Raw genomic sequence first — 27,899 nt, 5'->3', positions numbered from 1 at the left:
GAGGTGCCTCAGACTTCAACTGGGTTTTCCCCGTTCAAGCTGTTATATGGTCGCCACCCCCGCGGCATACTGGACATTGCCAAAGAAAGTTGGGAAGAACAGCCGAACCCAGGGAGAAACCTCATCAAGCATGTGTTGCAGATGAAAGACAGGATAGCCCAAGTCACTCCCATAATGCGGGAACACATGGAGAGGGCACAAGGGGCCCAACAAACATACTACAATCGCCAAGCGACGATCTGAAAATTCCAGGTGGGAGATCGGGTGATGGTACTCGTACCCACAGCGGAGAGCAAGCTCCTGGCCAGATGGCAGGGGCCATACAAGGTAATAGAAGCCATTGGAGAGGTTGATTACAAAGTCCGACAGCCCGGATGCCGAAAGCTGGAACAAATCTATCATGTGAACCTGCTGAAACCTTGGCAAGACAGAGGAGCTCATGTGGTCACTATAGGGTCACCTCCTCCCGAGAGCAACCTGCCTGGCCAGGTGGGAATATCCCCAGAATTGACCCCTGACCAACGAGCGGAGGTGATCAACATGACCGAACGCAACCAGGACGTGTTCTCAGAAAAGCCAGGCAGGACTACGGAGGTTCACCACCACATCCACACAGAGCCTGGAGTGAAGGTGAATGTCAAGCCTTACCGGATCCCGGAGGCGAAAAGAGAAGAGATCAAGACAGAGGTCAGGAAAATGTTGAAGTTAGGGGTCATGGAAGAGTCTCATAGCCAATGGTCAAGCCCCGTGGTCCTAGTACCTAAACCGGATGGCAGTATGAGGTTTTGCAATGACTTCCGGAAACTGAATGAGGTGTCCCAATTTGATGCATATCCTATACCCCAGATAGATGAGCTAATTGATCGACTGGGGAAGGCACGATTTTTGTCCACCCTTGACCTGACTAAGGGTTACTGGCAAATTCCCTTGGCCAAGGCCGACAAAGAGAAGATGGCCTTTTCAACACCAGAGGGACTGTATCAATACACTGTCCTCCCTTTTGGCTTACATGGGGCTCCCGCGACCTTCCAACGGCTCATGGACAAACTGTTGCGCCCACATGGCAGGTATGCGGCCGCCTATCTCGATGACGTTATTATCCATAGTCCAGATTGGGAGACACACTTGGGGAAGGTGGAAGCAGTCCTGGACACCTTGAGGAAGGTGGGGCTGACTGCAAATCCCTCCAAATGCGCAATTGGGCTAGCAGAAGCCAAATACCTTGGGTATATAGTGGGGAGAGGTGTGGTGAAGCCCCAACTCAACAAGTTAGAGGCGATACAGAATTGGCCCCGACCTGTCCGGAAGAAACAGGTCAGAGCATTTCTGGGGCTGGTGGGGTACTACAGGCGGTTCATCCCCCACTTCGCCACCAGGGCATGCCCACTAATGGACCTAATGAAAGCCCGCGGCCCGGACATAGTGAGATCTGCGGACCGCGCTCTGCACTGACCCAGTGTTGGTAGCTCCAGACTGGGAGAAGGAGTTTATCTTGCAGACGGATGCCTCTGAGGTTGGGTTGGGAGCGGTGCTTTCACAAATGGTTGGAGCGGAAGAACACCCAATCCTGTTCCTCAGTAGGAAACTCCTGCCCAGGGAACGTAAATATGCCATAGTAGAAAAGGAATGCCTGGCCATAAAATGGGCCATAGAAAGTCTCCGCTATTACCTACTCGGACGGCGGTTTACCCTCATCACGGACCATGCCCCTCTGAAGTGGATGCACCAAAACAAAGAGAAAAATGCAAGAGTGACAAGGTGGTTCCTGCCACTACAACCCTTCCACTTCAGAGTACAGCATAGGTCCAGAAGCAAGCATGGCAACGCGGATGGCCTTTCAAGGGTACACTGTTTGCCGACCCAAGTAGCCCAACCCTGTAGTGTTGCGCAGGGGGTGGCGGGATGTGTGATAAACTCAGGACAGACAGTTGCAAGAGGGGGGTAGGAGTCAGTCCCAGAGGGTTAAAAGGCCCTCCTCCTTATCAACTGAGAGACAACTACAGGTCAATCAGGTTGAGCTGAGAAAGGGTTACCAAGGTAGCAAATTAGAATCAGCTGAGGGGGAGCTACCTGAAGGTAATTAGGACCAGGTGATTCCAACTTGGGGCTGCCTGAGATCTTTTTAAACCCCTTCCTGGGAGGAAGGAGCGGGGGAAGCAGAGAGAGAGAGAAGGAGCCTGGCTGCCAGGAGTGTTGGAGCAGCAAGCCTCCCCAGGAGGAGCGGCAGTACGCTCTCCCACAAGGCAGGGAAAAGACTTACTTTAAATAAGGCTGGTGGGAAGACAGGGAACAGACTTCCCCTGAGTCCTAAGGGGGACTGCAATTGCCCAAGCCTGTCTCCCCAGGGCTAAAAACAGCAGAGGCTGGGGAGACTGAGAAGGTACTTTGCCACAGATTCTTCAAGCTAGCCCTGTCAACTTACCTCTAACACTTTCTTCCTGCCTTTTATCAAGCTAGTCAGCTGATGGGCCGTGATGTGGTGTTCACCCCACACCAGCTCTGAAAAGGGTTAAGGAAGCTGAGACAGGACCATTTAGTGTGATAGGCCACACATGAGGAAGATGAAGCTCAGCTGAGCAGGTTTCAGGTTAGTATAAAACCAGGAAGCTGGCAACAGAAATGGTAACAGTGAGAAAGTGTGCAGCTATCCTTTGTGCACTGTAGCAAGAAGGAGGGAGGAAACCCAAGGGAAGAGTAGGACTCCTGGGAGCTGGGCCTTTAGGAAAGGGCAGACCCAGAAGAGAGAAGGTTGGAGAAAGAAGCCTGTGGGAGGAGTAGGGAGCAACAAGGTTGGGGACTGAGCAGACCTTGGCTATGTGTTATAGGGTCCTTTGACTGGAACCTGTAGTACTGGGTAGGTCCAGGTTCCCCCACCAGCTACTGACTGAGTAGCATTTCCTGGACAATAAGTGCAGGGAGACTCTATACCTCAGAAGTGGAAAATCACATAGTGACCTTGCTGGAGGACTGAGTCATGAAGAGGAAACTGCAACGACCGGAGTGAGAGAGCAGCTACGGAATGAGAGAGAGAAAACAATGTGAGAGACTGCAAGGGAAAACATTGGACTTGGAAGAGAGCTTATCCCCAGGATGAGGTGGCACCTGTGGTGAGTGAGTGTACCCTTTGCATGGTCCAATTAATTCTGTAACTCACCCAGCCTCCCTATCTGATTAGCTAATTCCTCCCTATTCCTAGAAGAGGCTGTCACTGGGGAAACCAATTGAGGCTACAATGCTGACTCATCTGTCTAGCCTCAGCACTCTGTCATATCATGTGAAGGCCATATTGGGTTCTAAATCCAGTTATAGGCTCTGAAATAAGTGGTCTGATTTTTTCAGAAGGGTTGAGAATGCAGCAGCTCCTACTCAGGACTCTTGAAAATCACCACACTTATTTAGGAGCTCAAGTCCAGATGTAGGAGAATAAATGTAAGCCATTTTTTAAAAATCATGGCTGTTGGCTGCATGGGAATTATCTGAGAGTAAAGGCTGTAGGATTGGCACTCAGTTACCTTTGCCAAATACTCAGGACAGATAATCCTGGGCCATTGTTAAGCTTAATGTCTGGTATTTCCAGTCTCTGACTGACTGAGAGACTCCATAACCAGGAGTCTTTGGTCAGTCATGAAGCCATGCAATGTATACCTGAGTGCCTCCTACCCCAACATCTCAGGTGGAAGCAAAGGCAGCTGTTTTTAGCTCTCCTTGCAATGTGTGCAAGGGATCAGGAAAGTGTGAGGAGGGTGGTCATCATTTGTAGAAGCAGCAGCACCCTGTGTGGGGGGGAGGCAGGTGATTCTTGGTGGTCTGGGGGCACTCACACTGCTTATGGAAGATGTCTGGCATCTTGTCTGCATTCGATGGGGCAAGAGAACGGTGCATATGTAAACAGCACCCTTTCCCAGTAAGACCTTGAAGAAATCAGCAGCATCTGCATGCTGATTTTTTAGCAGCAGAAAGCTATAGTGGGATAGGAGGGTACCAGCAGAGTGCACTAGATAGATACACTAGAGTGAGACATCCAGTAGAGTGATGAGTGGGTGGGGTGGAGGCAGTGCCAGTGAGAAGCAGCTCAATGTGGGTGGTTAGCACAGCAGCAAGACTATGTGGTCTGTGAACTGCACAGTGGGAAATGGGTGGGTACCTTCAGGTAACAGCTGTGTCAGAGTGGATGAATGAGGAGTGTGAAGGGAAAAGCCAGGGGCGGCTCCAGGCACCAGCACGCCAAGCGCGTGCTTGGGGCAGCAAGCCATGGGGGGCACTCTGCTGGTTGCTGCGAGTGTGGCAGGCAGGTTGCCTTTGGTGGGATGCCTGCGGAGGGTCTGCTGGTTCCGCCGCTTCTGCGGACCTCCCGCAGGCGTGCCGCCGAATCCGCGGAACCGGGGACCTCCTGCAGGCAAGCCACCGAAGGCAGTCTGCCTGCAGTGCTTGGGGCAGCAAAATACCTAGAGCCGCCCCTGGGAAAAGCAGCAGTGTCTGGAAATTTTAAACAGGCAGTCAGTGCACCAGGGGTAGGTACCTGGATATGGGAGGACAACAGTCCTCTTGAGGAAGAGAAAATTTTGATGATGCAGCAGCAATTTGTGGGAGGTAGCAGAAATGATAGACTAGTTGTTTTAATGAGGTAGGTACAATAGAGTGAGGATTTCCTTTGTGGAAGCAGGGCACTGTCCGAGTGACCTGTGAGCAACAGTGTAGGGTGTTCATAGAGGCGGCAGCAGCAGGCTGATGGTTGCAGGGAGAGAGTGCGTCTGATTATAATGCGAACTATGGAGAAGATTCTAGAGCATGAGAGGTGGGTACCCACAGAGGAATGACAGAAAGAAGAACAGGACGATTGACTAGGGATATAAGACTGAGGGGAGTGACTGGAGAAGAAAAACTAACAGGATGGATGTAAATTTATTGCATAGTTCCCAGTTTATCATAATGCTTAATAATTTATTGCATTAATATCACTACCATCACATATCACACATGTGATAAATGGCATTTTGGACTAGCTTTCCTTCTATGCTACCTACTAATCCATCTCCCCCAGGGCTACATCTAATATGCCACACACCTTAGCATCTTCAGAACAGCCACTGTTTTAAAGGAAAGTCAGCCTACCACAAAAGTGTTTTCTTCTTTCCCCTTCATATGTAAAATTGCTCCCTCCAATATGTGCACCTTCTTAAAAAAATTACCCTTCTTGGACATCAGGCCAATGTAATGTTCAGTCTGAGGCCATTATCAGATGTAAAGGCTGATAGTCTATGAGTTGCTTGCCAGAAGTAGAAAGAGGATTGTTAACACAGAAAGGAAGATTCACAGCTTCCCAGGCATGACACTTGTTTTTACCTCAATAATTTTTTGAGCTAATACGCATATCCTAGCAGCTTTAGAGTCTATGTATAAAAAATGCTTAGGTATTTTTAGATGTACTATCCTATATATGTAGGTGGTGTCAAATGAATAATTACAGACCTAGAGTGATAAGTTGCAAAAACATGTAATAAATTTCAGAGCCATGTGATAAATTGTATTTTTATGAACTTTCTACCTCATCTGCTCTCTGGTCCACCAGCCCATTTCCTTCTGATTTATTCCAACACTCTCAACCTTTGAGCAGCTTAAAACCAAAACTAAAGTTAGCTAACTCAAGCTGGTAGAGAAATATATTGTCCTTCCTCTCTCCTAAATCTATAATTCTCTCCACCCCCTAGTCCACCGGCCCTTTGCACAGAATGTGCAAAATTCAGTCATAAGACATAGAGAACTTTTCTATACATAAGACACTAAAATGTCACAATTTTGAAGCCAGATACCTATCACCCTACAGGAAAAGAAACAGAGGCTTTAGGCCATCAGACAGGAGATGCCGTATTTTAAAATCATGACATTTGTAGCTTCAGAAGAGTTATTTTAGGCAATCTTTAGACATTTTATGGCTCCACCTCACTCCTGTACTCCTAGTTACTAAGATACCCGGCCATACAGGAGGAGGAATGTGAACGTAGTCCTAATATTTTAAAAATATACATGAATTATATAGTCTTGCTAGATCACATGTGGAATATGCAAAACACCTGATGGTGTGGCATATATCCAAGATTTTATCAGAATTCAGTTGAGATGACCAGTATAACCCAATACAAGTGAAAACAGACTGCCTATGAGATACATCTATGGCATGTTAATTGCACTGGAGGACTTGGTTACTATGGGACATACAATCAGATATTAAAGTTGATAGGCAGGAAGAACCAGTTAGAGAAGACAGAGTTGTTTTTTTTCTTTCTTGCTGTGTTGTGCATTATTAAAATACACTACTTCATATTAGCACAGCTTAATGTCTATTGTAGTATTTGACTATGAAAGGTCCACTCAGCTTTTATTTTATTATTCTCTCTATTGCCAATACAATTTTCTTTCATTTAATGCTACTGGAATTGGGTCTTAAGACTGCTGGCTGATGTAGCTAAAGATAAGCGCTTCAAAGAGAAAAGATGGTTTAAGCTAAATTTGGAATAAGCCACTCATACTGGAATACAAGCATGCATCCAGGGATTTAATCAGGAATAGCTATTCTAAATAATTCTCCATGTAAACAAGCCCTAACTTAACTCTTTATACCCGTAGCAGCATGACAGTAATCAGAGGTACATCAAATCATAAAAATACAGATATCTACCATATTCTTCACAAAAAGTACCTGCTTTCTATGGATGCTTAAGTTTTAATGAGAAAATTAAAAATGTAAAAAACAAAGAATTTTCAGCCAAAAATATTTTAGTGTTGCATTGAAAAACTGGTTTTTTTTTCTGTGGAAAATTGACAGGTTTCTTGCATAAAAAATTCCCCCTGCCTCCACATTACCCGGATCTATTCTCATGACATAATGTAAAGAAACAAGGTTCAATATTGTGACTGACAATGAGGAAAGTGGAGCTCTGAAATATTTTTAGGAGTAGAAGAGAACATCTACCTAACCTATAAATTATTGCGATTGTCTTTTTTTCCCCTTCTCTGTATATCATTCTGCCACCTTCCTCAAACTTGCCTTTCGTGTGCTGCACTCGTACTGCTAGTCTATCTTCCTCTACTCTGGTCTCTGCTCTGTCTGCTGTTCTCTTATGGCCTTCAAGTAAAGAAAAAGCCAGCAGGGTGCAGGTACCACAAGCAGGAGAAGGAGAGGAGAAAACCAGACAGTGTAGAAAAAAACAAAAAATGTGGAAAGGGAGAATGATGGAGAAACTTCATTTTGACAGAAATAGCACATATATCATCCCTGAAAGGTAAGAGGGCAAAAGGGATGTCAAAATAATTTACAAATAAGAAGAGGAGAGAGTGACTTCTGGTAACACCACAGTTCCTAAAATCTGTATATACACGGTATGCTTTGGAAAAATATTCTTGGGCAAAGAGATAAATGCATAGTTATTAAAATGTTCTACAGAAGTGGGGGGCTTCCTCTGGCCTTCAAAACCCCTTCCCACACATCTAGATTTATGACTCAAAACTCCCTGCAATTTACGTCTACCATTGGCATCACTTCTTTCTCATCTGTCCATTCCATGAGGTTTTGTTGTGGAGCCCCAGAGGCTCCTATATAGTACTGGGGTACTGTGCTGTCCCTCCTGGGAGGGAGGAGTACAGAAAATGGAGCCCAGGACACTGAGGGGGGGAGCTCAGGCAAAGGTAAATTTAAGTCATCCCATTAGGAGCTTCTCCAGCAATCAATGTGGCTCCCAGCATAAAATAGAGTGATATAAACCTGCTCTACTACTTTATGGTGCCACTCTCCTGGGCTGCCTCTAGAACACTCTGAAGCATTCAGCACCCAAGAATCCTCATAGTGGCTTACACTTAGAGGAATCCCCTTCCCACCTCTTGCATGTCCCCTCTGCCCCCAGCAAGCTTTCTGTATTGGTGCCTATGAGGGGACCTTTGCCAGAATATTCTCCCTTAGCCAGCTCGGGGGCTTTTAAAAAAGTCCCTGTATGTTATCAGAGCAGGAGCCAGAATCCTGCCCAGTCATGTAAATTATTTTAGTATGTGGTATAATAGCAAATGCACTTCTGGAATCACTACCACTCCCCTATACACAAGAACTGTCATAAACAGACAGTTAAGGATTAATTCCTCTTTTACCTGTAAAGGGTTAAGAAGTTCACACTACTTAGCTGACACCTGACCAGAAGGACCAATAAAGGAACAAGATACTTTCAAATTTGGGAGGGGGGAAAACAGTCCTTTGTCTGTTCTGTGTGTGCTTCTGCCTGACGGAGGAGAGGAACCATCATACTCCTACAGGGTAATGAGTAATTAGAGAAGGAATGTACTAAATTACTTTTATTTCTATTTGTGATTTCTTTTTGCAAAATAGAGGGAGAATCAAATTGGGTTTCTGTGTAACTTTAAAGTTTTGCCCAGAAGGAAACCCTCTGTGTTTTGAATCTGTTGTCTGGGAGATTATCTTGCATGTTAATCTCACAGAGGTATTTCTTTCACCTTTTTTCTTTAATTAAAATTCTTCTTTAAAGAACCTAATTAATTTTTCATTGTTTTAAAATCCAACAGTTTTGGATCAGTGTTCACCAGGAATTGGTGAGGAAATTCTCTCGAGTCTACCCAGGAAAAGGATGTAAAGACTTGGGGTGGGGGAGGAATTAGTCTCAAATCTGCCCAGGAAGGGGGGTTAGAGACTTGAGAGAGATTTGGGGAAAGGCAGAGTTCCAAATGACTCTTCCCTAAACGTTTGCTTAAATCATTTGGTGGTGGCAGTGACTGTTTTTCCTAAAATGGTAAAAATAAGCTTAGGGGTTATTCATGCAGGTCCCCACATCTGTACTTTAAAGTTCAGAGTGGGGAGGGAACCTTGACAGGGACATTGTGTGGGAAGATGTACAAACACATCTATTATTTACCAGGATCATAACTATGACTTTACTATGGTAGAAGAATTAGGGCAGTATATTTTATTCAAATAGAAATATTGCAGGCAGGGAGTCCTCATTTGATAATATGAACTAAAACCACTTAATCTCACTAGGAAAAAAATCAGCTAGTTTTAGTTCTAAATAAAATGGATATCTATATGTTGTAGGTCACTTTTTGATTGCAAAGTTCAAAATATTTTTCTTCATACATAGACACAAAGATAATGACATACCAACATTAGAGTATGGTTAAAAGAGGAGACCACAATTTTATTATCTGACAACTTCAAAGAAAATAAATATCCTATCATCTACCTAGTAGAACTGTTCTAGTGTGAATCCTAAATTGGTCCTACTGGCCACATGGAAGAAAATAAGGTGAGGCTGTGTGATGGAGTAGGGACTGTCTGTGTGTGGGGGATGAGCCGAGGAGGACTTTGGGTGATGGACAATACCTGAGCCTGTAACCTGAGCTAGGCAGGGGGCAGGGGAGGTCAACACCTTGGCCCGGGAAGCTAGACAAAGGCAGGGAGCCGGCTGGAGAGGGTTGGGTCAGTTTCGGTTTGGGGCTGGGTGGTAGGAGTTCAGGGAATCCTATGCTGGGATCCAAGCACCCTGAACCCCCGGAAGGACTCGATTGAGGGGTCCTGGTTGTGCCCACAAGCTCTGCTGTAGCCTGTGTTCCTGTTATCCAATAAACCTTCTGTTTTACTGGCTGGCTGAGAGTCACTGTGAGTCCCAGGAGAGGGGTGCAGGGCCGGACTCCCCCACACTCTGTGACAGGCTGCCAGGAGCCATCCCAGCTAAACTTAAAGGAAATCTGTTCCTTCAGAGAAAATTGCAAGCCACCTGGACTCTCCAGAGGTTTTAAAGATCAGATAAAGGGTGCTTCAAACAGCACAAGACACCAATAACTGCACTTCCCCTTACTGCAATGCCAATGTCCAGAGCTAACATATGTACAGCACCTAGCTGGTGTCCAGGGGCCCAAAGTGACATATAATGTACACTGTAAGCCTGTGAAGTGCTGTGACAATTTAAAAATCAAGGGAACTCAAATGGACTAAACCTACTGGATGCTGAGAAAAAAGCGGGGAAAAAAATCCATGATTGTTCCCATTATACCATGGGGGCTGTGGGGGGCGGGGACTTTCCATACTCTGGAAAGTGATCAGTGGTGCTTCCCTCTCTCCCACCCTGCCAACTGCCACCTCCAGTAGACCTTTCGGTCCTAAACTAGAACAGAAAGAGAGAGAGACTAGAGTCAGAAACAGCACCACTCAGAAGTGGCCCATTTCTGGGAAGTGCCTTAAATACCATTGGTTAGGCACACGAAGAGCCAATCACGCCTCCCTTAGCACTGCAAACCAGCCAATCAAACCAGAGGGGCATGGCACAGGTCTCAGCTCTGTCCCAAATGTCTGGAGTTTTCCCCACCATCACATAGCTGTGAGTCCTAGGTCCCAAAGAGATTTTTGCCATCTTCTTAACACAATCAAAACTCTATTCCATTGAGCAGAGAGATCTTTAACCTGCAAACCAATTTTCAGGCTTGGACTAATTATTATATCATGACAATTTGCATATTTAAAACAATGGCATTGCTATATTTTGTTTTATATCGTTTAATGGAGATGGTGAGTGAATTATTTTGAAAAATAAACCCAAAATATTTCTGTCACTACCTTAAAGGGAAAAGAAAAAAAATAGAGCTGATGGTGAAATATACCATATGTCTTCCAGCATAATGGAGTTCTGTCTTAATTATTTACTTTTTTAGTGTAACCAAACTACTTCCGCTTATGCACATAACATGTAGATAGTGGAGAACATATGGTATAATACATTTCACTCCAAACCTTATTTTTCATCAGATTTTTGAATAATGCCTTTTTGTACTTTGATTCAAATCAAATGTATTAATGCCTTTTTCATGAGCCAAAATTTCTAGCATTAACTATTTAGGAAATAAGGCTGCTTATTCCTTGCTTTTATTTTTGCTTTTTCACTGCAAATAAATCCACTTTCTTGAAAAATGCTATGACATTATCTATCCTGGTCTGAATGCTTCTAGGTTCATGGTGTTTGTTTAAACTCAATCTATATGAATCTTGGAATGAAAAATTAATATAATCTTAATCCATTCACTGATAGAAAAATGATGGGTTGATGTGATCCTTCAGAAGAGAAATCATTAGCAGAAACATCTTTTCAATAAGAGGTAGGACACTGGTGCATAGGTGCTGTATACTCAGAAGGTTTAAACTTGCCTAGTGATGTGGTGGATTCTCCATCACTTGAAGTATTTACATCAAGATGGGATATTTTTCCAAAAGACATGCTCTACATCAGCCAGGAGTTATGGATTTGATGTAGGGACTACTGGTCAAATTCTATGGCTTCTCTCATGCAGGAGTTCAGACTAACTAGATTATCAGAATAGTCCCTTCTGGCCTTTAGAAATAGTGAATACACATGTTAGAGAGAGAATCTTATGTCAAAAGTTTTTGCTATTTATGCTCCCTCTTTAAAGTGATTTGTATGTCATCTGAAGAGGTTGATTGCAGACATTCTAACCCGCAAAAAAAAATGCATATATTGGGCTTGGTTTTGGCTTAACTGGCTTGTGAGTTGCTTGTTGGTTAGTTTTTGGGCTTGTAGCTTGTTTCAGGTTGTAGCTTGTTGGTTCCTTTTTTTGATTGGCTCCCGACAAGGGGTGAGGGAGAGAGATAGAAGTGCACAGCGGGTCCACCACAGTCCCAGACTGTACATTGGGTGGATCTAATCACATAGAGTGTTGGGGTTCTTAGGGATTGGCTTGTTTTGAAATGGGATTAGCTTGATTTTTTGGCTTATTGTGGTTGGGGTGCTTATTTACCACATGAAAGTGGGTGTGATGAAGTGGGACTGTTCTTAATGTTTCATCTGAATACTGTGTGGGTGCCTCAGTTTCCCTTATGCATTTCTTAAGTCTCTAGGGAGTGAGAATGTTGGAGAGCAAAGGGCCAGTGCCCATAAATGGCCTGCACACTGTCTCCTGGCAACTAATGGCCGGAGCCTTTCCCCCAGCAAGGAGATAGCTAAAGGTGTCGGAGAACAAAGGAATCAGGTGACCTCCTGGCCTGGGAAAGGAACAAAGCCCAGAGAGGAGGGGCTGAAGGGGGTTTCAGATTGCAGCTGGCTGGGAATGGGAAGTGTGGGCAGATTGGGGTTGTCTGGCTCGTTGAGCCCCAGAATGGACCCAGCTGAGAGATCCCGTTGTCTGTACCTACAAGCTCTGTTTTAGATTGTGTTCCTGTCATCTAATAAACCTCTGTTTTACTAGCTGGCTAAGAGTCACGTCTGACTGTGAAGTGGGTGTGTGTGCAGGACCCTCTGGCTTCCGCAGGACCCCGCCTGGGTGGACTCGCTGTGGGAAGCGCATGGAGGAGCATATGCTGAATGCTCCAAGGTCAGACCCAGGAGGTGAAGCCGTGTGAGCTTCTTGCCCTGAAGACAGTCTGCTCCATGGGAGAAGAGGCTCCCTAAAGTCCTGACAGGCTTTGAGGGGAGCAGTTCCAGAGCATTGCCCAGGGACTCCGTAACAGTTGGCAGCTGTGGTTGATTGTTGTTTTAGTTTATGATCTGTCCTAAGTGTGTGTGGAGGGGGGGAAGAGGGGAGATGGATATCAAAAAGCAAGAAGTGTTGATAAAATCAGTAACAATAAAGCCAGAGTACAAAATGACCTTTCTATAGTTTTCAAAACTCACTTCTCCTGTGGCCAGTAATTCAGGTGATCAATCCATCAAGAAGCTCTCAGTACAATGTTGCTCAGCAGGTATGTTACAGTTCATTGTTGTGTTATACAGGCCATGCAATTTCAGTTTTGCAGCCATTTAAGGATTTTCACTGCCCTTTTCCTGAACAAAAGAAATCCAATACGCTGATGACATGGGCCACAAGGGAAAACATGGTGTCCAATCAAATGACAGAGATGTGGGGGTAGTTGAAATAAAGATAGATGGCAACATTAACTCTAACTCTGCTTTATATCCTATTCATTGTCAGACACTTATACTTGCATAACTATGTCTTCTCTAACTTTCTTTCCAGCACAATCACATGCCTCCCAGTTGTCCTCATTATCAGACATGTTTTCAATAACTTTATTTTAATAGAGTTCACCAAAACCTTTCCTCTTATTTTATTCTCCACAGAGAACAGCTTGCCCTAATTCCCAGCTTCCCAGTTCTCTCAATTATGTCAGTTTCCTCTATTAGTCCAAGAGCAACAGATTCTGAAATATTAAAACAGACATTTATATACTAGAGTAGCATGACACACTCTGCTAGCAACTAGAGCTGAAGGAACCCTGGAAGTTCAGGTGTTATAGTTTACATTGAAGTAACCTGGGGGCCTCAGGTTCCCCTGGAGTTATACTATTGGGGAATGGGGAAGTACATGGGATTCCCAGGTCATGGATCTTTCTGCCAGACAGCCCTGGCTGGCATATACCTGGGGTTCCTCCAAGTTCTTCGGACGGCTTCTTGGGTCAATCCATAGGCAGAATCAGTCATCTCAGAGACCATCTCAACAAAGCAATCGGGAGGAGTTCCACAGGAGGGATCCATCATCCCACTAGTGAGTTGGGGCCGGAGTATCTAGAGACAAATCTGGCACTAGATGTGAAACATTTTTCTTCATGAGACTAGATCATTAAGGTGCCTGTGGGTGATTTATATTGGCTGTTATCCTGAACAGAATCTGGCCCAGTGTAACCTGAAATTTGCTACAGAAGAGGAGAAAAAAACCTCTTACTTTGGAGTATCTTTGTATAATTGTCATCCAAAGAGATATCAGTGCAAAAATAATATCCCAGGCTCTACACTAAATGAACAACCTATTTTCCATCTCAACAGCTCAGCCCTCTGTCATCTTTGCTGACTTGAAACCGTCAAGAAACCTAAGGCTTGACGAAAAACTGATTACTTAGGTTATTTTAGTTGAAATTTGCCTTCTGATAAGTTGTCACAAAAGTAGTGGAAGAGTGAACCTGGGGACTATTTCCTTTGATACCACTTAGTGGTTGATACATATGTTCAGACGGCTGTTTTGTCACAAAAGATAGTACTGCATTTTGTAAACAATTTGCATACATTGTAATTATAAAGCCATTTCTGCTGTTCTCTTTGCCGGCAAAAGAAGAAACACGCATATTAAGTGGTACTTTACACCAGATTATTCTGTTATTAGTCCATTGCTTTAACACATCACTCTCTGACACTTTCAATACAAGTAGTTTAAGGGAGAACTTTCCCATGCAGACCCTTTTAACTAAACACAGTTTGTCTTATGTCTTTATATGATAAAACAACAGAAGTGTGCTTGTATTATAGAGGCACTGGTCAAAACTGCATAAATATAGTTGAATTCTGACTCATCCTACTTTAAAAATGGAGCATAATTACTGTTTTTCTTTATGCATAGGTGGCCTTTGACTGTGAAATTTGACATGTTTGTTATATGAACTTTTAATTTTCTTTGTTTTTATTTGTACCTATTAAAATTATAGTGTATGTCTACATAAAAGTGGGTAAAGATGGTAAGTAGTATAGCTTCTGTAAATAAATATTTTTAATGAAGGGTCATTACCTGGCATTACTGATCATAACTGAACATTTGTGTGCCAGCAAATGCTGTCAAATAAGATGCCATATATAGAAACTCATGGACATTTGCCATTTTTCAGCATGGCCACTGTCTCTCATTGGTACCAGTGGGAATAACATTAGTTTGCTCTCAGAAAGAGATTGGCTAGAGTTGGCAGAATAATTGTGCGGTTTTTTGTTTGGTTTTTGTTTTCTATTTGGTGGTAGTTTCAGAAAATTGAAAAGAAATTCAGTTGAAGTAGAACCAAATCTGATTTATGTATTTATTTATTTTGAATAATTGAGAAAGTCCATTTGGATCTCTTCTAGAATGGGATTTGATTGTGGGCCTTCAATATAATAAGTGACCATATTGGGTCAGACCAATGGTCTACCTACCCCAGTATCCTGTCTTCCGACAACAGTCAATACCAGGTGCCCTATTCTTTTCATTCCTTTTGAAGCAATTATGAAGCGATCCAACCCCTGTCATCCATTCCTAGCTTCTGGCAGTCAGAGGTTTAGGAACACCTAGAGCATAGTGTTCCGCTCCTGATCATCTTGGCTCCTAGCCATTGATGTACCTAGCCTCCATGAAATTACCTAATTCTCTTTTGGATCCAGTTATAATATTGGCCTTCACAACATTCCCTGGCAATGAGTTTCCCCAGGTTGACTGTGTTGTGTAAAGAAGTATGTTCTTTTCTTTGTTGTTAAGCCTGCTGCCTATTAATTTCATTCGGTGATCCCTGCTCCTAGCAGATGTGCTAACCCCTTCGCTAAAGGTAATAAAGGGCGAGGGAGGAACAGCAGTTCACCATTACCTCCTCTTTCTCCTCCATCCCTAAAGCAATGAGTAACCTGTTCTGGACATATTTTTTTCCTTTCTTAGATTTGTCACCTTCTACAGTCTCTTATATCTACAGATATCCCAGTTTAGCAGTGCTTTCCACCACTACCATCCCTTCCCCAAGAACAGTATGCTACCCATATCTAGATAAATTATATGGATTGTAACAGGCCTTTCTATTGTCTGAGGTCAGAAGTTTTAGCAAATTATGTTTGCATATAGGAACATTCTGCATAGAATATTGTTTGTTCCTGTAGGACCAAGCACCAAAAATTCTCTTTTTGAGAGGGAAAGATGTCAAACAAATTGTGTTTTGCTCTCAGCTTTCATTGGTGCATGGTGACTGCTTCCCATATTTTTTTTAAAAATCCAATAAAATAAAAAAAAATCTGTCTAAATTTGAAGAGTAAAGCCAGTTTGTAAAGTTTTGTGGTTAATTGCCTGTTGATCCCATAGCCAGAAATCAAAATTATGTAATCAGGATTCTTCAGGTTCTTCCTCTTAGGAAGATAAGATACAGGACAGGAAGGGTCATCCAGTGTAGTGCCATGTAATCACAGGCAACCTCATCATATAATCCTGTTCATAAATTTATCAAGCTCTGTCTTAGAACTAGTTATGTTATCTGCCCCCCATTATTCCTATCAGAAGGCTCTTCATTGAAAAGAATGAAATGTCCAGGACACTTGTTTTCTAGTCCATTTTTCGTTCTGTGGCAGGCATTCTCGAACTGGGGGCTGTACCTGCCCTCTCCCACTTGGGGGGCATGATGATTTGGGGGGTCAAGGACCTGATGTGAAATAGAACATTTCCACATCTTTGTATCTTTCTGTGCTAGAAAAGGCAGCAGCTCGCTGCAGGCAAAAGCAGCCACAGCTAGCACAAAAAGGGAGGCCCAGGAGCTGGAGAGCAAGCCCAGCGCTGCAGTGCTTATTACTGCCCCATCTCAAACTGCACCTCGCGTACGCCCTGGAGGCTCGGCCAGTGGCAGCAGGATGGGGAGCAGGATTCAAACAGCAGCAGAAGCCAAAGAGTAGAGTCAATAGACACAGACAGGTAGGGATCACAGCCCAGCTGCAAGGGGAATAGGGCTAGCTGGGGATGCAAGAGGAGGGAGTAGGCTGAGTGAGAGCAAGGGGACATGCATGAGACATGAATCCCCAAAGGGGGCACAGCACAAAGAGTTTGTGAACCTCTGTTCTATGGCATGGAAATCATTGATCACTTTTCACGACACACAACAAATGTATTATTTGTATTACCATAGTGCCTAGGGGCCCTAGTCCTGGACCAGGACCGCATTGTGGCAGACACTGTACAAAGTTTAGCAAAAAGATGGCCTCTGCCCCAAGGAACTTACCATTTAGGTACTGTATAAGGCAAGAGACAGCAGATGATACAGACAGAACAGCAGGCGTACTTGTGTGAGTAAGTTTACGCCATTGTGAGTAAGAGTTGAACAATCTATCTCTAAAATAGTTATCATATGGGGCCAATCAGTGACAGCTCCTTTGATCAAAGAGGAGCTGTACTCTCACTATGCTGCAGCTATTTTCTTGTAGCTCCTCCAACCCAAATCCACCTCTTCCCATCCCTATCAGTTATTTCCCTCAGCTGATCAGCCAGTTGTTCCTTCTTGCATCCTGCTAGCTAGTCAGCATTTGACAGGGAGTTATGTGCTAGGAAAAAAAAACATTTAAAAACCCAGAGCTCACTCTATCACCTCTTCTTGCTTTTGTCAGTTTCTCTGTCAAGTCTTGTTGTGCTTACACAGCCCATGGGAATAAAAGTCTGCTTCTTATGAGAAAATGACTCCAAGGAGGTTGTGGGATGTTGAGTAGATTAGGAGATGTCAGTCATGAAAGACAAGGTTCATTAATGTACTTTACAGTAGTAGAGAAAGAACAGAACATGGCAGAACTTTTGGAAGGGAGCAGGTGGCATAGAACATAATTCCACTGCCTTCAGAATTGACTGGATGCTTTACAACAGTTCAGCTCTTTACACACCCACGCACGCACACGCACAAAAAACAACAAAAAATGTTACATCAAAGCCATGTCTCTCACGAAGAATGTGGTATTATAAGAGCCTTTACAGAAGGTTATAGGAGATATTATATACCCTTGCACAGTGGGGGTAAAGCAAGTTGCTCTGATACAGGATTCTGCCTGTCTCATTTGCATATATAACCAGGAAGAAAATAAAGTAGGTAATTACTGGTTCCCTTTCCCTGTCACTTATGCACAGATTTTTGCTTCAGGTGTATAACTTAACATTCCATGTGAATGCTTAGTCCCGTCTGTTTCTATTACTCCTTTCTAACAGAACAAGACAGTGCATTATGGCATAAGTTTCTTCCAACAGCACCACCACTCTTAGCACTGTGTTGTTCCTGTCCTGGGCCCTCACATAGCTCTGGCAGCAAACCTCTTGTCAGGGCAACTGAACCTGTATTTTCTCTCCATAGTCCACCAAGGGTGCCCACCCTAGGTTCCCAGATCCTCAGCCATCATCTCTCTTGGGTAACAACCCCGCCCCGCCCCCAAACTAGGGTTCGTTCTGACTGCACAGTTCCCTGCCTACACTGTGATATTCCTAGCAAACCAGAGTGGCTGAACAGGCCAGTATCTGTGCTTTGCTTTCTCTTCAAAGGCTCTGAACAGCTGGAATTGCCAGTAATTTGAAGTTACCACGCAGCTGTTTATAAGCAAGTGCAATTATTCTGAACGTGAAACCATAAGAGAAAACATTAAAAAATACCTATACACATGCTAATAAGCTTACCAGAGGTCAGCTCCACTCTGGTAGGAGTCAGTCCATCAAACCCCACCAAGGCTTTTTGCCATGGTTACAAATTCATATCTGCCTTAGCTTCCTTTATATAGCTTGGGCCTTTGAACTTAAGACACTGGGAAAAGGTAATCTGCAGACAGTGGTCCTCTCCTCAGGGCATAGCTTCAAAAGGCTGGGATTTTTCATAATCAGTAGTGGGGAATTTGCATTCACCTCTGCCTAGAGATTCCCCAGACAAACCACTTGATACTGTTTCCCAAAAGTCCATTCTTGTCTGGCATATTGTTCAGTATGGTCCTTTGAAGTCCACAACACGTCTCAGGATTCACATCCCATCTTCCGCCTAGATAGGTTCACATCAATCCCAGCCCAAAGTGAAACATAAACTTTGCATTTAATGCGGTAGGCCTTTGAAATACATAAACTCAATTCAATAAGGTTTTCAGGAAATTGCCATATCTGTCACACCTTTCTTGGCATTGTCTTCTGTTCCAGTCCTGGGCCACAAAACATACTTCTGCCAATACACATCAATCCTGACTTGTGGCACCTTCTACCATTTCATTTCAGGGCCTTTCCTAGGCAGACTTCAAATCATGTCAACCACCAAGTTCTATGATGCCCTTCAACATGTTGGGGCTAGATTGTTCAACCCTTACTCACAATGGTGTAAACTTACTCCCGCAAACATTCCTATCAACTTTAATAGGACTGTGTCAGTGGTCACCATGAGTAAACTTTGTACAATCTAGCCCTTATTAAGCTACTGAAAGGACAGAAAGTTATCAGATCTGTGTCTCATCTATGGGCTATGGAACTGTAAATGTATACAGCTGTGACATATCCAAGGTATAATCTGGACTGATGAGCAGCTGTGTCCCTTCAGTTCTCTAATGTGGGGTACCTTTTCCACTGCTTCACTGTGAGAGCTACCACTCTTGGTCCACTCTCACAGCCTCCAGCATGTAAGATGCTCTCTTACTTTGTATAAATACTGCAGCCAGTCACTCTTGAGTTACACTGCAGAACAACACCAGCACATTCCCAGTCACAGACTTTCTCCAGAAATATACATCTTGTACTGCCTAGCCCTCTCCTGGAAAATACACATTCATATAAACTCTGTCATTTCATTAATAGAAAATGATACTCACATATCCTGTTATCCAAAGTGGAGTTTTCCAAACACACTGGTTTAGATGCAATGAAACAAGTGTATTAACTACAAAAGGATAGATTTTAAGTGAATACAAGTAATGAAGAACAAAAGTCAGAATTGGAAAGGTGTCTCTCACCACACATCAGCAGAACTAATGACTGAACTTCTTTCAGTCAGGATCTCTCCTCCAATCCAGTGGTGTTTCCTTTGTTCTTCTTCAGGTGCCAAGGGTGCTGTGTGCAGAGAGAAAGGGAGGAATCATTTGGGGCTTCTGCTCTCCTTCTTATCATTCTTTCTCTTCTTCAAGAAGCATCTAGAGCTGAGTTTCAGGAGACAAAGTCTGTGTGGACAGTAACCCCAAGCTGTGTCTTTGTCAAGATGTTAATCCCCCCTCCCCCAACATTTTTCCTACGAAAGAGTGGCCACTTACCCAGGTGATGGTCCATTTGATTTTTCTAACACCTGGCTGAGGTGTCAGCTTGCTTTCTGTCTCTGGGGAACTCGTTTGGCTGCTCCCCAGAATTGTAATAGGTCTCGGTTACACCATACAGAGGAATATTATAACTTTACATACAATGTTGCCACACATATTTTACCAGGACAATAATGGTCAGCAAGTTATGAGTATTCAAATGATACCTCACTAGGCATATTTTGTACAAAATGAATCATAAGCTTGTAAAATGGGTGAACACAGTGGTACAGACTGTCACACCAGCTAAGAGAAATTATTACAATTCCAACACAAAACCACTTTGTTAGATAACCATTATGCTTGTTACAGCCACATTAAAAAAGTTAGAAAACCCACACTGTAGATTATTGCTTATAAACATGTTGGTCCAAAACACACTCCTTGATAACAAATATGTTGAGTAAGTTAGATGAAGATTGTGCCTTCTACAAGTAATTGTTAGCTGGTAGCCATGTAGTGATGTAATTGTGGGCTTGGTCTTTTTCTTTTTATGTTTGAGTTGATGGGAAATGCACTTGATCAGTCTTCACTAGTTGTATATTTGTATTGGGTGTTCTAAGCAAACTGTGCTGAAATAATGTGAAAGGAAACACCACTGTGCTATGAAACCACTACAATAATATCTAAATACCAATTTTTAAAGAAAAATCTAACAGTATAATTTTATCAGTGAATCTGATGAGGTGGCTTATGCTGATCAAACTGAAGTACCATTTAATCACAACGGAAATAAGAATTTCAACATGATTGCAAGGTAAGTTCTATTTTTATGTAGCTAAATTAAGTGGTTAAAATTTTAAATTAATGTGAGGGGGAAAAATAGAACTTATCTTATAAAGTCTCTTTGAAAGTCAGATTTCTTTGAAACCTTTGGTTTGCAGTGCTGTGAATTCCTGCTAGGTTGCCTAAAAGGAGGTACAGTATTGTATTATTCAAATGTGAGCCCCTACTGAGAGAGTCATTCTATGGCTGGCACTCTTGCAAGTCATTGAAAGTAATAGGTATTTCTAAACAGCTGTTTCAAAACTGCTTTTTGTAATGTAAGAATATATTTATTTAGCTAACAAAGGCAATTGAAAACTGAAGTTTTTCCTTTAATTACAGCTCAGAATTTAAACTATTAAATTAAGACTTATGAAAAGGAACATTTTGTCCCTCATTCTCTCTATTATGCACAGATATTTTCAAGAAACTCCAAACGGCGGGGGATCTTTCAACTAATCTATTAACTTTATGCACTTCAACATCAAAACACAACATGTGGGCTATGGACCAAACTGAAGTTGTGACACAAACTACTGGGTTTTCTAAGCTTTACATTAGACTCCACATTATTATTTATTTTGTGGGGAAGGATTTCGTTTCTATTTTATGGTAGTGTAAAAACAATACATTTGTCAGGGAGCTGTGTGAATGTGACAAGATAAAATCAGGGCAACTCCTTTTAAGCCATTATTGTCTACAGCATAAATACATATTTAGATAATCATGAAAACACACTATTTACCTGATTGATCAGAATGGCTTGGAAACATCCATGTCATGTAAATACATGCTTAAGGGCCCTCTAATATACTTGTTGTTGGCATGACACACAGATGTGCCAATTAATAACAGGAGATATTTAGGGGGTTTTTAGATCTCCTTAATGTGCACTAACAGCAGATCATCTGTTACTAGTATAGCTTAGGAAAAGTCAGTGATTTTTAGTGTACCTCAAGCTAGGATACAGGGACTATTGTACACTGAAGACAATAATAGTGAGGGTTTGAAAAAAAGAAAACAAAGCACCACCACATGGTAAAGGAAACTTACATTATGGAACCATGCTCTGTTTTCTCTTCCCTCCCAATCCAAAAAAAATAATAAAAATCTACATTTCATCATGGATGTAGAACAAAACAAAATGCCAAAAAGTTTTTTTTTTTTTGCAAAACATAATTCTTGTTTTCCAGCCAGACCTAATTTTGATTTTAATCACTCAAATATTCATCAATGACAGCACTGGGACCAACCCAAGTCAAAACTTATCTTGCAGCCACAGAGGTTTTGGAAATCCTATGTCTCATAACAGCTCCAAAATAGTGCAGGCGATATCTAAAGAGGGACATGTAATGCCTAAACAGAATCCTAGAAATGTAGGATTGGAAGGGTACATCAAGCCCAGCCCCACAGTGCTGAGGCAGGACCATGTAAATCTAGACCATTCTTGATAGCTGTTTGTCCAACTTGTTCTTAAAAACCTCCAATGATGGTGATTCCATAGCCTTTCCTGGAAGCCCATTATTACTTGTCCTCCCTTCAGTGAACATGGAGAATAATCACTATCCTCTTTGTAAGAGTGCAGAACATATTTGAAGACTTACCAGATCTTCCCTCAGTCATCTTTTCCAAAGACTTATTGAATTAAGACCAGTTCTCCAGTCTGTCAAGATTGTTTTGAATTCCAACCCTATCCTCCAAAGTAGTTCGTGCAACCCCTCCCAGTTTGGTGTCACCTGCAAATTTTAAACCTACTCTCTGGTCCATTATCCAAATAACTAATGATATATTGACTAATAAAGGATCCAGGAGTGACCACTGAAGGACCTCACTAGATACAACCTTACAGTTTGACAGTAAACCATTGATAACTACTCTTTCAGTATGGTCTTTCAATCAGTTATGCACCCATTTTATAGTAATTTAATCTAGACCACATTTCTTAGTTTGCTTATAAGACCATCATGTGCAATTGTGTCAAAAGCCTTACTAAAAATATAAATATATAACATCTACACTACTTCCCCTCATCCAACAGGCGACTAATTCTGTCAAAGAAGGAAATTAGGTTGGTTTGGCATAATTTGTTCTTAATAAATTGAAGCTGACTAATCTATATAATCCTATTATCCTAGCAGTGCTTACAAGTGGACCATTGAACAACTTGATTCCACTATCTTTCTGTGCTGACTGGCCTATAATTCCCTGGGGCCTCTTTATTCCTCTTTTTAAAGATAGGTACAATGTTCGTCCTTCTCCAGTCCTTATCTATACTCCAGGGGTTCGCAAAGATAATTGCTAATGGTTCCAAGATTGGTAACTGTTTATGGGAATCCAATATTACCAGGCCAAATTCTGTCCTCAGTTATTTCCATGTAACTCATATGAAGTCAGTGGTGTTACAATATGTATGTGGGTGACGTCAAATGTGGCATTTTTACATGACTTAGTTTATGAGTATGTTCCTTTTTGGTCCTTAACAGCAGAGAACCTAGCATGTCCTAGATCATTGGGGTTTAGACTACCATAGTGCCATAAACAGTCCCGCTGAGGTCTCCAACACATCCCACCCAGAGGTGCCATGCAATCTGAATGTGTAAGGAACATGTCCTCTGTCAAGTAAGCTTTTGCATTTGTGGAGTCAGACAGGGCTTCTGGAATGACTAATAGGCAATTCTTCATTTATCAATTATTTGATAGCCCAAGACAACCCTTTGTTATCAGCATGATATTGCAGTCAGCTGTCTAGGTATAGACAGACATAGATGTCCTGACATTTGAAAAAATTAATTTAGTAGCCAGGCATTTGGTGAAAACCTTTGATGCTGCAGAAAGGCCAGAGATATTGTATTAGCGCAGAAAAAAATACTATACTAATCTGAACTAACTAGAGATGGTTTTATTAAGAGAGACAGGTCATAAGGTGACTTCCAAGACTGACTATTTTGAGCTCAATGAACTTGACAAAGGAGCAAAAAAAAGATTTCAGGAAAGACTTCTGGCTGGTTTGCTATTGTGGAAAGCTCAGGCCATCATTTTGTTTAGAATTCTGAGCCAACTGACATGAGAGAACCTTGGCACATACATTATATAACCCTAGCTAATATTGCAAAGCTTATTGGAGTAATATTGTTATTCACTTTTTTAAAATAAACTCCAGCTGGACATGCCCTACTTGCACCTTTTTTGTTGGAATTTCTGAAGGGGAAATCTGCTTTTTCTGGGATCCTCACTGAGGCTCCCTCCCCCTTTTCCTTAACCTGTGATGCTCACTCTCACAATTGTGTCAATTCTCTGGCCTTGACCTTTTTATTCCTATCTATCTATGGTAAAATAGAAGTTAACATGTATATTAGCTAATATATTATGGCTAATTTATCTGGTTTTAAAAGTACCAGGACTGTATCCTTCTTTAACCCTGTAAAGCACATAGCTCATTTGGGGCATTACTGTAATACAAACAATTTTCAATCACATTTTTTTAATTTTCAAGATTGTATTAGTTGAGCTAGGAAATGCTGCTTCAACATGTAGATGCAATATTCTTATGCTCCACAGCTCTCTGGTGCACTTTACTTTTAGGACAATTACTTAACAGCATGGCTATATCAAATGACAATATTTGTGTGTGTCTCCCATTGACTTTGCATGCCTGCAAATTATACAAAGGCTCACTTCATCAAGCCACTTACTATCCAGACTGGAAAGGAGCTGAGAGAAACAAGTCCTAATACAGGTGAAGTCCAGCATCCAAGGAGATGAAATAAACAGACCAGATACAAAGTGAGGAAGGGAGGGAAATTGCAGGCAAGTAGCTACTCATGTTAAATCCTATACACATCACAAACTTGCCAAAGACACTAGTTTCTGAGAAGCGTGAGCCTTTGAGAAACCACAGCTGAGAAGAGGAAAACCTGGAAGAAAAATTGTCAGTGATCTTCTGGGCTCTCTCAAAGTAAGGTGCAAACACTTTTTTTAAAGATGATTCCAAGAGTAAGCAGTACCTCATGAGAAATGGTATCCAAAACTACTGTCAACAATAATGATAACTGACACCTGTCAATTGCCATGAGCAGATCATATACAACCAAGACTAATGCTATTTCAGAGTTAAACCCAGCTTTGAAGTCTGACTTGTTGGGATGCAAAACTTTGTATTGAATAACTGCAGGAGCAACTATAGTTTTTGCATCTCAGTCTCCATTACCTGTCCCACAATGGAAATATTAGCAACTGGGTGAAAATTGGCAAGAATGTTAATATCAGAGAGATTTTCTTGAATCAGAGGCAGGCTGCAGTATATTTGAGGGTGCCAATAGCTTGCCACTAATAAGGCCACACCCTTTATCATCAGCTTTTCAGCTCACAAGGGATTGACTTGATTTCTCTCAGAGCATAGGGAATGTCTAATTAAGAAACTGAATTAAACAATCAGTGAAGGTGGAATACTTGCTCTTTCTTTTTGATCCATCAACCAGCCCTCTAGGATGACTGCTCTGAAACCCACTGACCTTATCTATCAAAAAATGAAGTAAGAAAACTGTTTGCTACAAGGAGTTAACTCTGAAACATACTGCAAGCTATACGATGTGCTGACTAGTTTCATTGTTAAGCTTCATTCTGTTCTAATAAGTAATACGATTTTTTTTTAAAAAGATCCCTTCTACGGTACTTCCTCTCCTTCTCCTATATAATGAAAAGGTTCTAGCACCAGTGATGGCTATTTAATATTTTTACTTCTTAGTTTTTAGTGGAGGTTCATTCTGTTCTCTCTCCTTTGATGCACCTGCAGAGTCAGAAAAGTGCAGAGTCAAATGGTAAATGAGCGCTTCAATTCACTGAATAGTACAGAAAACACAGAATAAAATAAACTACCAAATAGAGCAACAGACAAATCAGATAAATAAATTACAAGCCAGACTTACCAACATTGACCTTTTTTCCTAGTATTGGTTTGTCACCTGTAGCCTTTCCAAGCAATTATTATTGTAATGTAATTGAAGTATAGGTTAGTATTTCTTCAGGGGAAAACTTAACATCACACAAGGGGCGGGGCATAAGTGGCTGGCCCAGTAATATCTGGTGGGACAGAGTCCAAGGCAGGAATCAGGACTTGTTACCAAGTTGAGTCAGGAGAAGAGTACCAAGATCAAGATGACCTGGGGTCAAAGGCAGGTGTCAAAAGTAAGACAGGGCAGTGGCAAGGTCTCAGAGAGCTCCCTGGACCAACTTCCTAGTTTAAATATTGGTAGTTCATATGGACGAATCAGGCAGTTTCAGTGTTCTGAAACTCTGGCCCCTTTTGGGAAATACATCCTACAGTGCCCAACATGCCACTGATTCTTGGCTGGTACTCCACCTAGCTTCCCCCACAGCAACATGGGAGCACTGTTGCCCAAGACCCCACAATTCCTGGTTCTAGACCCATGGATCTTTAAACATGCATATCTCTAACACTTTTTAAAAACCTTCTGTTATTCCTCACCCTAGCAAAGAATGTAACTAAGTTATGGCATGTAATAAAATATAGCTAAGGGACTACTTATCTTTAGTTTTTCAAAGAGCTGACATTTTCAAGAACAGGAGAGTTATATATTGTGACTATGGATGCCAAGAAGAGTTTTCCAACAGTGGTACATTTGCTCCATTGTTTCAATGCCACATTTGGGAGGAGGATATGGATGTTGCCAAACTTTTTATCTGGGAAAAGGTCCCTAAATGTAAGAAATGCATCAAGAAAAGATCAAAGAGAAATAGGAATAAGAGTCAGATTTAGTATTCTTTTCAGTGAGAACTTGGGAATTGAGACTGGCCCTGCATTAGGAGTATATACAATATCAAGATCAATGGATGGCTGAGGAATGAAAAGAAAATAAGGTTTTATAGTTCGAGGGGAAAGAAAAAAGCATAGATATTTTTAACCTAGTGGACTGTTTGCTCTTAGGATGAGGTAACTGTACACATATCATAAGGGTAAAATCCAAAGTGGGATTTTTTGCATCCAATTTTGTCATCCATGTTCATGTTACAAAAACCCTCATCTGATTCTTAAAAAATGTGGGCTGGTAATTTCTTGTGTAGTTAAGTTTAATGAAGACTCATTCACCCAGAAAACATTACTGTATTACAGCCTTCAATCAAGCTATGAGAAAAATATCATGAGTAAAGCCTTCTAAAACTTTTACAAAGATATAGCAGCAGATTTTCTAATACCCCTCATTTTCTAAGTGATGCCTATATTTATGACAGTAAATGCAAGTATTTATCAAATTTTCAGGCACTGAAAGTACTTTAAAAGAACATTCTCTCATACTTTATGAAAGCTTCAAAGTGATCTGTAATAGCTGGATGTGCAGTTAGTCAAATGAACAATAATAGATTCAGTGCTGTAGTGCATCTAAAAAGAAAAAGAAGCGGCAATGAGTATGAATATGTTAATCACAACTTTATGTGGTGTAGAAACATTGAATTTTATATTTTGAAAGGGGATAATAAGAAGAAGATAGAGAAAAGGTTCTGATAAATTCTACTTTTTCCATCCAAGAAAGTAAAAATATATATAACGTGTAGTGATGGCAATATTGAGCCTACACTTTTCTGACTGCAGGTAGATCTTGCTTAGGATATTGTTGTTTATATATTGCTGACATTCTTATAGAAGAATTAGTAGACCAGACTATGATTGTAGTCTTCAATTTTTTCTCCTTAATAAACGTCATTTATAATCATTGTCTTAAGTAGTTCATTAACCCTAATTGTGTGGATGAGCTTTAAAAAACTAAAACACCTCCCCCCATCATCACCACCATATCTTCCTATTTTAATTCAAAAGGAAAAGAAGTGCAATAAATTTTAAACTTTGGAACTACAATGTAGTGTGGGCTTAGACATATATAGAAGGATAAGCATCTTTTCAGGTGCACACAAATAGTTGATAATGGTGTGTGCTTAACTTCTGCCTTTGGACCATTTGTCCCCATTAGCATTAAATGAACATTTTTGCCCTTTTATAAATTTTCAATATTTCTGATCTTTCTTGATATAACAGAGAGCACCAGAAGAGAAAGGTGTTGTGGTAAGAAGTTTAACAGAGAGATCGTTGCAGAAAGGAGGGAGGTGGCAGGTAAACAAGTGTGAGGCAATGAGAACTGAGAGTACACGAAATACAGCTTTTTTTTTTCTTAGCAGCAGCAATTTAGGCAACCTTTTGGGAGTTGGAGACAAGCATATATTAGGTAGGTGAGATACTGCAAGGAAAAAAGCTGACTATATGCTAAAATCCTTTAAGTTGATGCTTAGCATAGA

At 41.7% G+C, this 27,899-nt stretch overlaps 1 protein-coding gene across 1 annotated transcript in view; it reads right to left on the bottom strand.

The window, feature by feature from the left end:
• Nucleotides 1-25,569, bottom strand: part of LOC120398430 (putative protein FAM10A4) — a 68,038-nt gene extending 42,469 nt beyond the window's left edge. The window contains exons 1-2 of the mRNA XM_039525872.1: nucleotides 25,520-25,569; nucleotides 19,494-19,590 (exon numbers count right to left, since the gene is read on the bottom strand). The gene's annotated coding sequence lies outside the window, so the exon portion shown is untranslated. The remainder of the gene's footprint in view (nucleotides 1-19,493; nucleotides 19,591-25,519) is intronic.
• Nucleotides 25,570-27,899: the final 2,330 nt, after the last annotated feature.

This window comes from Mauremys reevesii, linkage group 2 (assembly GCF_016161935.1).
Source record: "Mauremys reevesii isolate NIE-2019 linkage group 2, ASM1616193v1, whole genome shotgun sequence".
NCBI classification, from domain to species: Eukaryota; Metazoa; Chordata; order Testudines; family Geoemydidae; genus Mauremys; species Mauremys reevesii.
The sequence above is the reverse complement of the archived record's forward strand: the minus strand, read 5'-3'. Positions and strand labels throughout refer to the sequence as shown.